A 17332-nucleotide genomic window follows, 5' to 3' on the forward strand; every position below is an offset into this window, starting at 1 on the left:
TATGTTAATGATGTTAAAATCAAAAGGTTTAAAACATTGTATCAAATAGATCTCAAATTTCTTTTTCCTTCTACAATGTGTATGATGTTTATATTCTAGTTGACAATGACAAAATATGGTTGGCTTGCTCCCTTCTACAGTTCTTTATACAGATACGGGATGATAAGATTGAATTCAATCGTAATTATACTACTCTTGTCGATTCACCAACCAACCAAAAGTTGATTTGAGTGATAAAAAGGTGATCCAATTGCCCATAGAATTCTAGTAGGGAGTCAGCTCTACAGCCACCAATGAAATTATTGAAAGAATTTTGAGTGATTGGGTTCACTTTTTTTCAAAATCTACCTTGATTTTCAATATCACAAGAAGTGATATATTAGTCAATCAATGAGTTGGGTTCAGTAATCATTTTTATTTCATTTATTTTAAGAGTCAATCGAGAGTTGGTTTGGAACAGAGTGATTCAATAGATTGAGAACAATCTGCCCTATATCCATATCCATCTCCCTCCCAAATAATGAGTTTTTCGCACCCAAGCCCCTACAATCTAATGGATTATTTAGTTGATTTGTACTGGAAAAAAATATAACAACGGATTTAAAATAGAGAAAGAAGGAACTTCCAACTTGTTATTCTGAAATAATAGATGCATATTTATACAATAGATTGACCCACCAACATTCCTAAATGACTACTAATTAGATTGACAACAAACTAGTTCATGATTGACAACACGCACATAAACTTGACAACTAACTGAAACTTATGGACAACTAACTCAAACACATCTACAATTAGATATTGATTACAACTCAAACTCTTTGCCACATATGCAACACACATTATCATATATAATTTATTCACTACACTTGGAACATTAACTCCAACACCCCCACATAATGTGACAACTAAAAAACATTATGTAGAAATTATACTTTGAAAATTAGTCATAAAGGAGTAAGACTTCCTCAAGTTGCTCCGACTACTAGTATAGTCATGCAAATATCATCTAGTTTCAAAACACCTTTAGATAAACCATCTCCACATGAAATGCCTCATAACCCTCGTAAAGGTATAGTTTCTCCAATCATATAGTACCTCAAACTATCTGAGCATCCATTTAGCCTCTACCACATCTTTTCCTATTTTTCAAAGCATTAATCTCCTCAAAGTCAAACAAATTCTTCAATGAAATCGTAATCATCTGATGGTTCTTCTCCCGGCGTCATCTTCTTAACAACTTCTTCTCTAACAAACATAACTTAATAGGAAGATAGCTCTAATACCATATTAGAAAAAATTGAACACCAGAAACAAAACTGAGAAAGAAGGAAATTCTAGCTTATTATTCTTGAATAAAAGATGCATATTTATATAATAGATTGACCCACAAATATTCCTAAATGATTGCTAATTAGATTGTCAACAAACTAGTTCATGATTTACAACACACACATAAACTTGACATTTAACTGAAACTTATGGATACCTAACTCAAACACATCTACAATTAGATATTGATTGCAACTCAAACTCTTTGCCACATATGCAACACACATTATCATATATAATTTATTCACTATAGTTGGAACATTAACTCCAACAATTTGTCGCTTCTTTGTCTTCTTTGGACACCCTACCCATAGAATCAAACCCTTCTTTTATTGGGTTAACTTCAAATGATTGCTATATCCCCCACCTAGGCTTTCCCCCCTTGTCATGGTGAGAGTATCTTCTATTGTGTAACCTAGTTAGGAAATTTGCACCCTTATTTTTTCTTCTTCTAACTAGAAAGCTCAAAATACCACGCCAAGTAGATCTCAAACCTCTTTTTTCATCTACAACGTCTATATTTTATCGTGTATCTTGATCAAGAAATTTGCAACCTTGTTACCTTTTCTTCTTCAAACATCTTAAGGTGTCCATGTTTAGTGTATCAATTTGTTTGATCTAAATATCCTTGTAAGATGAACTCCCTATAATGTGATATCATTCATTTCTACCACTTTTTGAAGAATTTATTTTAGATGTCATAAGTAGGTGTAAATATTTTATCAGAGACTAATGTCTTCGTGTCAAATTTATTTAAAAAATATAATCTCGACTTTATTTTTGTATTTGTGGGATCTTATTTTAAGCATGCATTTATTCTTGGAGAGTTTATCCAAAACCTTCCAACTTTCTCACTTGAGCAAAAGTCTTGCAACAACCAAACTTAGTGAATGAATGTAAGTTTTTAACAATGTCCACAACTACCAAATAGACTTAGGGTCAAGAGTTGGAATGAACTAATGGCATGCAATATGCAAGGTCACAAAATATATGGATGGCTCAATAAGTTTTATAAAAACTTTGAATCTTTAACATTTGATTGTGGATCTTTGATCATGAATTGTGATCTTATTCAACGAGGTAGTTAGGATGTCAATTCTCAAGCTTTCTTCATACTTTTACAAATGTTGTTGTAGGATAAACACTTTATGATCTACTATCATTTCTCTCCAGAATTATTTTCTTTTTTAAATAAGCATGTTTTCAATTTTCGCTTTCTTGATAACCATCCACCTACTAGTCTCACACAAATTAATGCATAATTAAAAATTGTCATGAACATTTCATTTAAACAATAATCTATATAAGAAACTTCTTACCATATTCAAAACAATATAATATTTCATTGTCTATTCTCAAACTCTCTTTATACATATTAATATAGATTAAAACTTTGTAATCATTTGCTTTTACTACTCTTTTGTTACAAAATAACAATATTCTCATTTTTCACATTCTTTAAAATTATAATAAATTGATACATAATTAGGATCTAGCATTCTACTAATCTCACATAAATTAATACTCAACCAAGATTTAGCATTCTCACTTTCCACTTAAACTAGGCTCTATATAAGTTTTTCATCATAATCCCATGTGAAGAAAATCTATTAAACAAGTGTATTATACCACGTTGTGTGGTAATTTTAGGGTTTTTTAGTTATATAATACATAAATGAATATGATATGATTTTTGGAATTATTTGTTTATGAGGATGGCGAGGGGAAGACTTTTAATGTAAATTACGTAGAAATTACGATGCAAAACGACCTTTTCGTGTCTTGAAGAATAATTTTAAAAATACATTGCAAATACCGGAAGCTATAATTGAAGTGCACGTGATTCCACTATTTTTTTTTGAGAGATGTTTAGGTATTTATAGAAATAGAGGGGGTGCTCCATTAGAAAATAGATTACATTTAATATTCAAAATTTAAGATTTCATGTTCAAAATTTAACATACACAAGCTTATTCACATAGTAAAAAAAATGGTCTTCGTTTTATTTTTATAATATGTCTTCATATATTGTTTATATGTTTTTTTTCATTCATAATAGTTATGTCAGTTTTATTTTATTTATAAGTAGTATAGATAAAACTGAATAGCTTTTTTTTATAGAAATTAATAAGTTGAAAGATATTTGATGATAGTTGTTATGTTTTTTTTACTATTCAATTTATTTTTAAAAATATTATTAAAAATAACGACATATAAAATGGTAAAATTTATTAGTAGATGTTGAATAGTATATGGTGTTGTATTTAAGATAGCATATATTTCAAATTCAAGCTTATACCTTCTTCCACCTCTTTCAAACTCATATTTAACTACTTTATGTTGAATTTTTATAGCCTTGTTGAAGATTGTTTGTACAATAAATTTATAGAATAAAAACTATGTGATTTATAACAATCAATACTCTAGGTTAATTAACAACAAATAAGAGCGGAAGCAAAAATAATACCAAAAGAAAGGCGTGGAAGTAGTCGAGTTGGTGTGAAGGTGTGTTATGAGGCATAGGCTAATGATCCCAATACTAAGCATCAACCTCATTTCAAGTCTCACTTCATCCTTCACATTGGTTCCCACAAACCCTTTTAAGGGCTCAAAAGTAGTCGAGTTAGTGTGAATGTGTGTTGTGAGGCATGGTATTAGGCTAATGCTCCTGGTACTACACATCAACCTCAGTTTGAGTCTCACTTCATCCTTTGCATCAGTTACCACAAACCCTTTTGGTTGTAAATGGGCTTAGTAAGGTTAATCTTACTTCTGACGTTGGTCCTAAAGAGGTGGTAGTTTGGAAAACACCTCCTAGGGGATGGTGGAAATGCAACTTTGATGGGGCTGTGAAGGGTAACCCAAGACCTTCAGGTGTAGGTTTTATCATTAGAGATGCCTTGGAGGCAAAAGACTAAGGGATGGTACGAATAATTTGGCAGAAGTAGAGGTAGCTCTTTTAGCCATCAAGACCTCCAAGAAATTGGGAGAAAATAAACTTCATGTAGGGGGATTCCCTCATCATTATCAATGTAGTTATACAAGGCTCATTGGATGATTAACATCTCCAAAACTACATTCTTAACATCAAACAAGAACTAGCTACTATAGATGATTTTTAAGTGACGCACATCTGGAGATCAGGAAGCAAACCAAATGTCCAGTTGGACTCTATATTTGAGCATTAATGAAGTGGTGATTGAAGATTTCACAAGGGTTGAAGTTACTTGAGAATGATGAACTTTCCACAAGTAACTAGTTGTTAAATGGGTAATGTTATTTACCTTGCAAATTTTAAATTGATTCTCAAAAGTGCTTGAAACTAACCACCCATAACAAGTGATAATCAATAGATTTCATTTGTTTTTAAACAGAAACATAAATGCTTCCTTTAAGGGATAATTAGTATATTTTAGCAAGGTGTTCCACATTTAATGAGTTGACAGGTTTTTAAACATTTCATAATGAGACTTACATAGCCCTTTTCTCCATCTTTTTGCTCTCCAAGTTGTTCTTTCCTCAAGACACAGGTGGGTGGCATTGGTTTTGTAAACAAAATAAAAAATGGAAACTTCCTTCTCTATAATGAAAGTGAACCAAAACATCCCTTTAATGGACAAGCCAAAAAATAGAGGTTGACGGGTATGTTTTGAATTCAGGCACAAATTCCTTCCAAAAGTTGTGAAATGGGTTGTGGGTGAAATATTTGTTGAGGTTGAAAATAGGCATCGCACAAACATGAATGTCTATTTCATGATCATGGCTTGGGGTCTCTAGCTCAGAGAAAAAGAAAAAAGGGTTATATTTGTAATGTCAAAATTAGTTCCAGCTAGGTCTAGGATTGGAATGGAGGAAAGTTTGCATTTCTACACTCTAAAAATGGGATTTTAGAATGGAGGAAACAATTCACTCAAATCACTTGAATGCTTTTGAAGATCACTCTGCAAAATTTGCTCTCAAAAATTCACGGTAAAAATGACTTTGATTTCATTCCTTTTATCAAAAATTTCCATAAACATATGGTACAAATGTTAGATCAAATTGACAGACTATCATCCACTTCACTTGCATTGATTACTTGGTGGAGTCTTTCATGACTTGGTAACCACATCGAACTTAGTTACTCCTGACCTCACTCGATAAGGAAGGTAACTCGATAGTGACTAGTACCTCTTACCCGGTGATCCCTTTGTATCTTAAATACTAGTATGGATCTTTTGTCCTGCTAACTGGAATTGATTTAAATGTCTTCATTAGTAGCCTAGTTCCAGTTCTCCTTTGAGAAATTGAGTGGAAATGGTGGAGTTACTCAATTCTTGAGTGACTTGATCATCATTGCTTGGACTTGCATTCTCGACAAACTTTGGAACCCATTTTTATCTCATTTGTTTTCTGATGTTATCAGCTTTTGCCTTCTTTCCATCTTCAATTATTCTAGTGTTCATACAATTCTTGGCAAGATGACCAAGTTCTGTACAAATGAAACATCTTTTGGTAGTATCCCTTTTCCTCATGTGATGCTTTACACAATTCATTCCAATGTGTCCAAATTCTCCACAGTAATGACATTTGCACCAATTGTTATACTCCCAACCAAATATAGCTTTCAAAATTTGTTCAGTTGGATTCAATATCTTGGTTTTGCATTCTGATGACTTGTGCCCATGCTTCTTACATCTGTGAAATTTGCCTTGAAATCTTGGTTTCTCTTTGCATTCATTAGCTTTATGACCATGTTGATTACAATTATAACATTTTTCATTGAATTTTGCTTTCCCATTGCTTCAACATTTGTTTGAAGTATGACCTATCTTACCATAGTGACTACAAGTAGGTTTTTGATTCCTTTGAGCTCCTTGCTTAGATGTTTCACCTTCTTCTGTATATCCAATTCCTGCTTTTCCTTTTTGTCTGAAATGACTTTGCTCATTTAACTGATTTATGTCTACTTAGGATTTCATCATTCTTTCATTGGTTTGTCTTTAATGTTTAGATCATTTTGCAATCTTTCATTTTCTGATCTCAGGTTCATGATTTCTTCATTTGCATTTGTGAGCTGATCAATGAAATTTTCTTGTTGAAGGGATAGGTGTTAAATTTCATTGTTCTTTCCTTCTATCTCTTCTCTTATCTTGTTTTTCTCTTCCATGACTTCACACAATCTTACTGACTGAATTTCTTGTTCTCTTCTTAGTTTTCTTACTTCTTCTTGAAGAATATTATTCTTTTCCAATAGTTCTTTGATTGCTTGATCAACTTCATCTGAATTGCTTGAATGGATGTCTTCAATTCTTTCTTTAATATAAAGTGAATCATTCATCTAGATTGCAAGATATTTTCTTCTTTTCAGGGATTGAGAGAGTTTCTCTTCTACTTTCTTGAGTTGTCCAATGGCCAATTCTAAATCTAGCTTTTCATTGTCAATAGCCTTGTCAAGTCTAAATACCTCCATTACCTTTGATCTTTACTCAAGATGTTAAATTTTTCACTAAGAACCACAATGCTCTAATACCAATTGTTGGAACTATTACGACAAGCTAAGTTACTGAGAGGGGAGGAGTGAATCAATAACTTCTAAAACTTTTATCCCAATTAGCAATTAATCCTTTATATGAATTATGATCTAACTACATGCACAAGAAACTGAAAATAATGAAAGCATACACAACACTTTAACACAAGATTTGATGACCCAGAAACCTTCCAAATAGAAAGTAAAACTAGGGTGGGGATGATACCCACAAGCTTTAGTACCACAATATAATGTTGGCATGTTAAAGACTTGCAATGATCACTTCTGATGATCTGTCCTGTTAGGAGCAATAAGGACTGCTAGGTCCACCTTGCAAAAGGATTTACAAATATACAATGAAGTATGCACTCGATAAATAGATTTACATAAGACTGTTAGGTCTACATTGTTAAAGGATTTGAGTGATCCACCTGTTAGGATGAAGCAGTAGTTGATCTCTAATTTGCAACTTGGTTTGCTGAATGAGATTCCTCTGAGTGTACAAATCACCTTGTTGTGATAGATGAATCTTTTTTGCTCCTTATATTATTGTAGCCTTTGTAATTTTATCTTCTACCCTTCTCTAATGATTACATTACTTCTCCATGATGATTTGGATGTGATACAATACATTACATATACATCAATCCAATTACACAATTACAAAGTTGGCCATAATACAAGTTTACACAAATATTACAAAGTTGGCCAAAGTGTAGAAACTCGGGCTCTGAATACTAACTTGGTGAGGTTCTGATACTCAACATCCACTATCAATGCTTGGCATCATCATGCACTCGGTAGACATAGAAGCTCGATCCATATTGATCACTTCCAAGTAGTTTTGAATTCAGTCTGCACTAGTGACTTGGCAAATACTGTGAAACTTGACATATAAACTGAATCACTTGATTCACACTACATAGCTCGATAAACATTGTCACCTCAAGCTCAGTATAAACGGAGTCTCTTAGTTAACACTAGACTCACATCACATCAACTCTGAACTTGGTAAGCATTGCACAACTCAGTTTACACTAGTAAACTCAGCATACACTGAGATGCTTGGTTTAAATTGTCATTCATCAACTTTATAGTGGTCGTTCGGTGCAAACTGAAGTTTGCCCATAGGACTCGATAGAAACTATAGAATGCAATAACAACTAAAATGCTTGGTTAACACTGTTAACTGTACAATATGCTCGGTATGAACTCACAATTTGAATAAGTGTATGTCACTAATAACAAACATGACTAGAATGTCAACATCTTCCCCTTAATATATTTAGGAAATATCTTCCTTATAATATCTCCAAGAAATATCTTACTCTCCACGCCTCCATCATGTTGAGTATACTTTAGCCCATAATCAATTATACCTTACATATATCTCAAAACATGTTTTGCAACTATCCAATGCACATGTTTAGGTTCTACCATAATCCAACTCAGAGAGTTCACTATAAAATAAAATTTTGGCCTAGTGTTGAACAAATACATAAGAGAGCTTATCAACATAAAATTGGGCCAAATCACTTCAATATATCACTTAAGTATTTCCCATGTCTAAAGAAGATCCCATCCTCTTTTTACCACAATATTTGCACCATAAAGTAGTACATAAACCCCAAGTCCTTCATCTCAAATGCATACCCATTAAAGTGTCTCATTGACATAGACCCACCCACATCTGAGTGTATGAGATCCAAAATCTTTTTAGATCTAGTGTCGAGACAACTAGTCTTGGCATTTTTTTCAAGATCACAACCCTTGCACACCTCATTTTTTTTTTGTCTTCGTATTGAACACTGGTAGTGATAGCTAATTAAGAAATTAAAGACAATTAAATATGATTTCATTTTTTTTAATCTGCATCACAAATCTTGGCTTTGTATTCATATGTTAGAGCTATGATATCATGTTAATTTTGTATAACCTAGATATATATTAATTGCACAATAAATGCATAAAATAGATTCTCTATCTAATTTATAACAATCAATAGGTTGGGTGAATTGATAACAAATAATAGTAAATGAAAAAATAATATCAAAATCCAATCACAAAAAGATAATAACACAAATATACGCATGAAACTTCGATGTGAGGAACGACCTGCAAATGTCAAATACTATTCAACCCAATAACAAACATCCTCTTCAAAATATAATATAATTTTTGTATGTCAATCTTACATATATAGAGCTGAATTATTTTACTTAGCTTTCAATAAAAGAATATTCCCTTTCTTTCTTCAATTTCAAATTATATATAAAATCATCCTCGATTTTATGCAACCTCAAAAACTTAGAGATATTGGATTGAGGAATAAAAACATAGTTGTTGCTAAATATCCAATGCAAGTTGCTTTAAAGAAACTCCATTCCACCTTATGGGGTGAACAAAAAAAATCAACACTCCCAACATGGTCTTTACTTTTATGAAAAATAAATTTTTGAATGATAATAATAACGATGAGTTGGAAATTCAAACTACATTTTAGAGGAATAAAATAGAAAAGATGATTTGGAGTAGCGGTAGATTCAATATGAAAAAGAAGGTCGGGAGATAATGACATCCACAATAACAAATGCTTCATTATATTTATTAAATCATTTTATAATGTTTGCATCATCAAGAGGTTGAGTTTTAAGTGGCAGTATAACAAAATGAGTCTATATCTTTTACATATATTGTCATCTTATATTTTCATTCAAAGCACTTATATGGTGGGTGTTGAATTTGTGTGTATTGCACACATTGTGATAATATTTGATTAAATTATTTAATATTAAAAAAAAATTAAATTCCCAAAATTAAATGTAGGCCCCAATATTAAATGTAGGTCAATGGGGGGTTTGGTAGCACATGGTTTATGTAATACCACTTGGTTGTTTTGTTGGAGCTTGCCTAGATATATAAGTAATCATAAGGGTAGTTGTTGATGTGAGAAAGAGAAAGAAGGACAAGATAGGTTTTCCAAGGGAGCATTTGTGGAGGTTGGATTCTTTTGTAGGTTGGATTTTTCCCTTGGTGATGGTTTCCTAGGGTATATCTTGTGTCACATTTTTGTGGATATGTTGTATATTCTCTTACATGTGGATTATAAGTTCTTGTTTATTTCATATTTGTTAGGGGTTATATGGAAATAATAAAAAAATTGGTTGCAAATTTCCTTACTATTGGTATTAGAGCTATGGTTTTGTTGTTGTAACCCAAATTGAATCCATGGGAATGTAAGAAAGAATAAAATAAAGGGAAAAATATATGGGCTTTTTAAGTTGTTTATTGCAGATCTTAGGGTTTTAGGTTTTATTTTATGATGGGATGTTGGTAGATTTTAGGCATTTGAGATTGTTGGTCAAAAGGGTTTTCCAGATATTTCATTTAAAAGAGGGTTTTAGAGGGGAGCTTGCAGAAATGACCTCTTGGGTAAAAATAAACCTCGTCATTGGATCCAGATTAGCCTTTTTATACATTTTGGTATATAATTTTCCCTAGTTTGGCCATGTTGAGAGAAAATACAAAAAAAAAAAAAGTTGCAGGTTGTGACAACCGTCAAATTTAATTCTATCATAATGTTCATCATTATAAAAATGGTTTATATCAACAAATATGTTGCCTTGGTAAAATGACCATAACTTTCACTCAAGGTATCAAATTTTGGACTTCTTATAACTATTGGAAATTTAATTTATAGCACTACAGTTTGGTATAGGTTTGATTTAGTAATTTGGCATTTTGTCGTATTTTATGAGCTTGAAAGTTAGATATTGTTTATTTTTAGTACAATTTTAGGCATAACTTGGGCATACAAAGTCAAAGTTTAGACTTCAAACAGTCAACAAAGAGTTTTTGGAGAGCTTTACACATTGGTTCAAATTTGGTGATATATATTTGAATAGTTTGTGATTTATATTGACTATGGTAACATCCTGAGTTTATGACATGGTATATTTTGGTGATTTGGAGTTTTATGTCATTGTATGCTTAGGATGTATTTTATATTAGTATTGTGATGATATGGTAATCAATATTTAATTTGGATATGTATGATGATTTGTTGGGTCTACAAGTTGTGCAATGTTGTAAGTGGTCTATACTTGTAAAACATGTTGCATTTATGACTTGGATATGGATTATATTTTCTCATTAATCTTTCATTATTAATGCATGTTTAAATCAATGACTTAGATTTGGGTTGTCTATGCCCTTAGTTAAATGATTTGTTGATTTGTGTTCATATGGAAGGGATTAAATGTTGTTACTAGGTACAATCATGGTGGAGGATTGTGGTTGACTATTTTATGCTGACAAGTTGATAATTTTAGAGTTATATGCTCAATGCATGGATGTGATCACGATACCACAGATTTTAGCAGGACATGATTGGATATATAGGTACTTTAATGATGTCCATTGGTTTGGAATCCTTGATATTGTTATGGTAATATATTTTTTGGTTAAGGATTATGGTTATTTGTTTTCTTTTGAGGAGATCATGATGTGCACTTTGAGTTCTTTGATGCCTTGGTTGATTATCATAGTTAAAGGATAATTTTCATCATGATGTTATGGATATCTTGGATACATGGTTTAGTGGGAGCTTATAATAGTGATGATGTGGTTGTACATGATTGGTTTCTAGTTTGGTTTGAAGATCTTGGTTTCACTTGGTACTGACACTTTGGTCGTATGTGTGTAGACTTGGAGGATCTTCATGTAGGAGATAGATGTTATGATTCCATGGATGACTTGGTACCATATTTGAGTGGGAGTTATTGGAATTGATATATTTATTGAGTGTTTGTAGATGTTCAAGGATGTCTTAGATCTTTTTATTACAGAAGCATCTTTGACAATGTTTACATGAAACACTTATTGGTGGTAGTTATCTTCATGGTGTGTGGATATGGTTGCATATTGAGGACTCATGGGGTTCTTGGTAGAGTTGTGGTTTATGATTTGATTTGACATGTTATTCTTGGCATTAGAATAGCTTCATTATTATGTCATGGTATACACTTGATACACATTTAGAGTTTTGTCATATTATGGTATATTCATATGGACCATGTTATCTCTTTGGTTGAGATGGTTAGATCATGTTGTCATGTTTATGTTCCTAAGGCCAAGGTTGGAAGTTTGATATGATATTGGTTTAGTTTCTTGCCATTGAGTACATTGACCATTTGTTGGATACTTCTTCACATTGTTATGTTGCAATTGAAGTTGGCAAAAGTTGATCAGTTATAAGTACTCGTGGATACTTATAGACAATGGTGATGTTGATTCGTCTTAGCTTAGATATGTATTTGTTGGGATAGTTGACAGTTTCAACAGGAATTCTTAGGGGCATTCACCTAATATGGACTTGAGAGGAGATTGTTCTTAGAATAGTATTAGTTGGAGATTTCGATATCTTGACGAGCATTCTCATTCCCCACTCTTGGTCCACTCGACAATTTTCTAATTGAGAGGTATAGCCCATTGATTCTCTTAGATGCATAATTTTAATGTTTATCCTTTAATGATATTGATCTTGAGCCAAAGTACATGAGCTAATTCTAGAGGGTTCATTTGAGAGATGGCTTAGCATTGGTTATCTCCTTATGCATATGTTTTTATGCTGGCTAGGTTTAGGAGATGGTTTTATTAGGCATATTCCTTGGATTAGGAATGGTTATTCCTTTGTTTATGAATGGTTTATGAGATAAATCTCCTTGTGAGAGGCTTACATACATGATTGGTTATATGGTATGGTTTGGGTATTTTTGTGGCTTCTTGGTTGGTCTTTTTATGGAGTAGGTTGTATTTGACATAGTTTACATATAGAGTTGTGTGTAGAAGGCAGTGGTGCATTGTTTCTCTTTGGCCTTGGTTATCTCCTTGGATGTTCATTTTCACTTTCATTGGTTTTGGGTTTGGTTGGAGCTTGTTCACTAGTTTGTGTTCATATATATCATGTGAGATATGATTATTCCTTTATCTCTTTCATTTGCTAGTTGTGCAGAACTTTGGAGAGTGTTGGAGATTTATTGTGAGATTTTTCTTGTAGGTTATTGGTTTATGTGTTACAGATGTCCTTGATACTACATGGATTCACTTCTATGAGATGTTGTGAGTGGATTGATTTCAGATTAGATAATATCTTTTGTAGTAGGAGGTTCTTACTATATATGTGGTAGGTATTTCTCTCAGGGCATGTAATTGTAAGTTATAGGTTGGATATGTTGATATTGTGAGATTCACTTGGTATGCATTTGGAGGTATGGATAGTTGGATGGGTTGACACTTGATGTGGGTGTTATTTCAACTATGAATTTTGAAAACTATAGATACATTTGACTACCTTTAGATTAGCTATTTATAATTGGCATTTCAGTTGGAACAAGATTTTGTGATTCTTATGTGACAGGTTGGGTGGCTCTCTCTTTGGATGGATCTATGTATGTATGATGGTAGTGGCATAATAGAAGGTGGCTTCATTCATAATTAAGATGCCCAATACTTTTATTTTTTTATAGGTACCTAGATGGAGCACATGGTATCCTTTGATCCATGATGGTGGATGTGTTAGGAGGGATTGTTCCCCTCTTCATTTATGTGGCTACATATTGATCTTATACAATGTATACAACAAGTGGGAGATTGTTGAGGTCACGTGTGTTGCATATGTTACATAATATTGTTTATATTATTTTATTATGTAATATTTCACTAGGGGCACCTAGATGGATGTGCAACATGGAGAGATTCCCACAGAACATTCTTAATGAGTTGTATTGACACTTTGTGATAATATTTGTTGTAATTATTTAATATTAGGGAAAAAACAATTAAATTCTCAATATTAAATGTGGGTCAGTGGGGGGTTGGTAGCAAATGGTTTATGTAATACTACTTGGTGGTTTAGTGAGAGGTTGCCTTTAGATAAGCAACCACAAGGGTAGTTGTTGATGTGAGAAAGAGAAAGACAATAAAAGATAGGATAGTCAAGGGAGCATTTATGGAGATTGAAAGCATGACACAGGATGTGTGGATTCATGATTGTTCACATGGATTGCTTGGTTGTGGCTATGGCTTTGAAGGCTTCTATGTTTGCTTTAAAATGGTGTTTTTTCAAATAATGGATGCTTTTGGAGGCTAGGTTTTTCTCTCAATGAGGGTTTCCCAGGGTATATCTTGTGTCACATTTTTGTGGGTATGTTGTTTATTCTCTTACATGTGGATTCTAAATACTTATTTGTTTCAAATCTATTATGGGTTATGTGGAAATAGTAATATTTTTGATTGCAAGTTTCCTTACAAGTGGTATCAGAGCTATGGTTTTGTTGTTTTAACCTTAGATTGAACCCATGAGAATATAAGAAATACTAAAAGAAAGGGAAAGATATATGGGTATTGTATGATGTTTATTGAAAACATGAGGATTTTAGGTTTGTTGTTGTGATGGGTTGTTGTCATATTTTGGGCATATGAAATTGTTGGTCAATAGGGTTTTTTTGATGTTTATTGAGGAGAAAAAAGTACAACTTTAACCTATGCTATCACAAAGAAAATAATTCTTTTTAATAAGACCTCCATGGATGGGAAGTGCTCATTTTTTTTTTTTTGTCAAGCACTATTGCAAAAATATGACACTCGAGGCAATACCCAAATCAAATTGAAATATAATGTAGATGTGCCTAAAAATATAGGCAATGCATGCTAACTAGGAGTAATGCAAGTGATGAGCACAACTAAGCACATGTCCACCAAAGGTGGATCATCCTCCATCATGTAACAAAGTATGCACAACATGTGCAACAATGAGAGGATGATAATGTGATAAGAACACAAAGGTAGATCACAAAAAAAGAGGTGTGAGATAACATGTGCTCAAATAAAGTACAAACTCCTATGTGTCTACATGATAACTAATATGAAAATGCATTGTCCTAAGTAAATATAAGTAAAGTGTAATTAGTAAATTCTTAATTATACCAATACCACCCTTATGTGTAACTTAGGGGAATGCACTTAATCTTACAAAAGTTACATGAAAATAGCTATCAAGCCATGTTAGGTACTTGTGTACAAAATTCAAAAGTAATGCAATCTCTCACAAAGTAGAGAAAGAGGGAAAACCCTCCTCTAGAAAGAGAGATGAAAAACTAAAAAAGATGCATGGATGGATGGAGTAATCAAGACCCCCCATTACAACATACATCATGTATATACAATAGAGAAGTACGAGAAGGACAAAACCCCAAAAGAAGAAAAGCAGCACCCCCCCTCCGCCCCCCACCCCCCTCCCACCATAGGAGAGAAGAAGTAGAAGAAGAAGAAGACAGGAGACAAGGTAGCCCCCCTCAATGTAGAAGCTCATCCATGAATGTTGAATAATGTTCCTCCCCTTAGGAATAAACAATGCCATATTTAAGTATGAGATATCTCCCCCATGTGTAGGAAGAAACCTCAATATGAATGTTGTCTCTAAAAACTACTTAACTCTTCTTGCATTGATACTGAAGGTTGTCCCTTCCAACTCTACTAAAAATAAAAAATTAGGATCTAATGAGGATAGATGTAGAACATGCCCCAAAGAACCAATTGTCTCTCGAAAAGATAAAGAGACCTCTTGCAACTATTATACATAAAGATCCACAACCATATCAACATTGAAAGACTTATCATGCAGAGAATGGACAAGAGGGTCAGAGTGTTCCCTTACAAAAACTGAAGAAGGGTCATCCTCATCAAAGAGAAGATGTATATCATCAATAATGTCTCTCATGTTTGCAATGTAGGATTCCACAAGCAAACCTAAAATATATGTCAAGTAGTCATCCCTTGATGTTGGAACTAGAAAACAAGCTGTACCCAATTGTACTGAATTACATGGACCTATCACTATAGAAATGTATGCATGTGTAATGTGCAGATGTTGTAACCTTGTCCTTTGTTTGTCAGAAAGATCCCCCACTGGTGAACCTATTGAATTAAGTGTTTGTCTGACCCAACAAGGCTTAGTGGAAGATGATGGAGTATCCTCAACCTTGAGTTTACAAAATAAAGGTGTGATCATGTGTATTAGGGTTGAGGTAGATGAATCATTTGAACCACTTCCACTATGGTATCCATTAGTTTCCAAAATGTATAAGTATGGAGAGGATTAGAGGATAAGCCAGGTGAACTTTCCTCAAAGTGACATTCCTCTCTATGAATATCTCATGAGTCACAAGATCCATAAGTCTATATACCTCAACACTTTCTTCATATCCAATGAATGTACAAGGCCTTGGTGGTGACGCCTTGCATTTCCTTGAAGATATGTGTTCCCATGGTAGATAACCAAATATTCTAAAGTGTATCATGACTGATTTTCTTCCACACCATGCCTCAAAAGGAGTCATACCATCTAAGGCATTATGAAGAGATATATTGAGGATGTGATTGGAACTAATTATAGCTTCTACATCAAGTGATGGATCAAGGGACTTGGCTTGAATTGTGTAGCTTTCCATTATCTTAAGATTTATAATCCTCATTAAGGAAACACTTGTATTTTATTGACTAAATACAATAGGATTCTAAAGATCAATACCCTCAAGTTCACAAAATTATCTAACTCTTAAGTTCACATATCTACTTTCATTGTCCATATGAAGAACCTTTATGGCTTTACTTGTTTGCTTCTCAACATAACTCTTGAAGTCTCAAAACTTATCAAACACTTCATCGTTGTGATCAAGAAAGTAGACCCATGTGTAGCATGAAAAGTCGTCAATGAAAGTGAGGACATAATGACCCTTGTTGACTGATGTCACTAAAAAGGTGCTTGTTAGAACAATGTGAACCAACTCAAGAACAATAGGTGCTCTCCAAGACCTCCCTTTATCAAACTTCCTTTTAGATGCATATCCATCAAACAAGTTGTACATTCACCCTTAGAAAAGCTAATTGTAGGTAAACCTTTGACCATTTGTTTTAAGCTAAGTCAGTGAGTACAGCGAAAGGAAATATGTCCATACCAATCATGCCATAATTTACTTTGTGATTGTATATGTATCAACAAGGAATGTGAAGGAGACTTAAACACATAGTGGAAAAAAGAATAAAGTCTTGTATTATGATTAACTTTACCCACTACAATCAATTAAATGTCCTTAAGATTTCACACCATTACTAAATCAGGAAGGAACTCAACTTTATTTCCACATCCATAGTGAGTGATTTGGTAAAATGAAAGGAGATTGGTGTTAAGGTTAGGAACACAAAGAACATCTTTGTACTCTCCATTTTCCATCTCAACTTGTAGTTTCCCTTCAACTTCCACTTATGTATCATTCCCTACAAAGATGTGAGGTACCCTAAAGAAAATTGTCCCTTTGAAGAACTCATATGATGTGTGTCACCCAAGTCAAGAATTTGTTCCCCTAAAGAACTTGAACTTGCCATAAGTGCTTGCCCTTTTCCCTTTAAAGTGGACAAATATGAATC

Source organism: Cupressus sempervirens, chromosome 2 (genome assembly GCF_028749045.1).
Source record: "Cupressus sempervirens isolate cs-2001-9-10 chromosome 2, ASM2874904v1, whole genome shotgun sequence".
Classification (NCBI taxonomy): domain Eukaryota; kingdom Viridiplantae; phylum Streptophyta; class Pinopsida; order Cupressales; family Cupressaceae; genus Cupressus; species Cupressus sempervirens.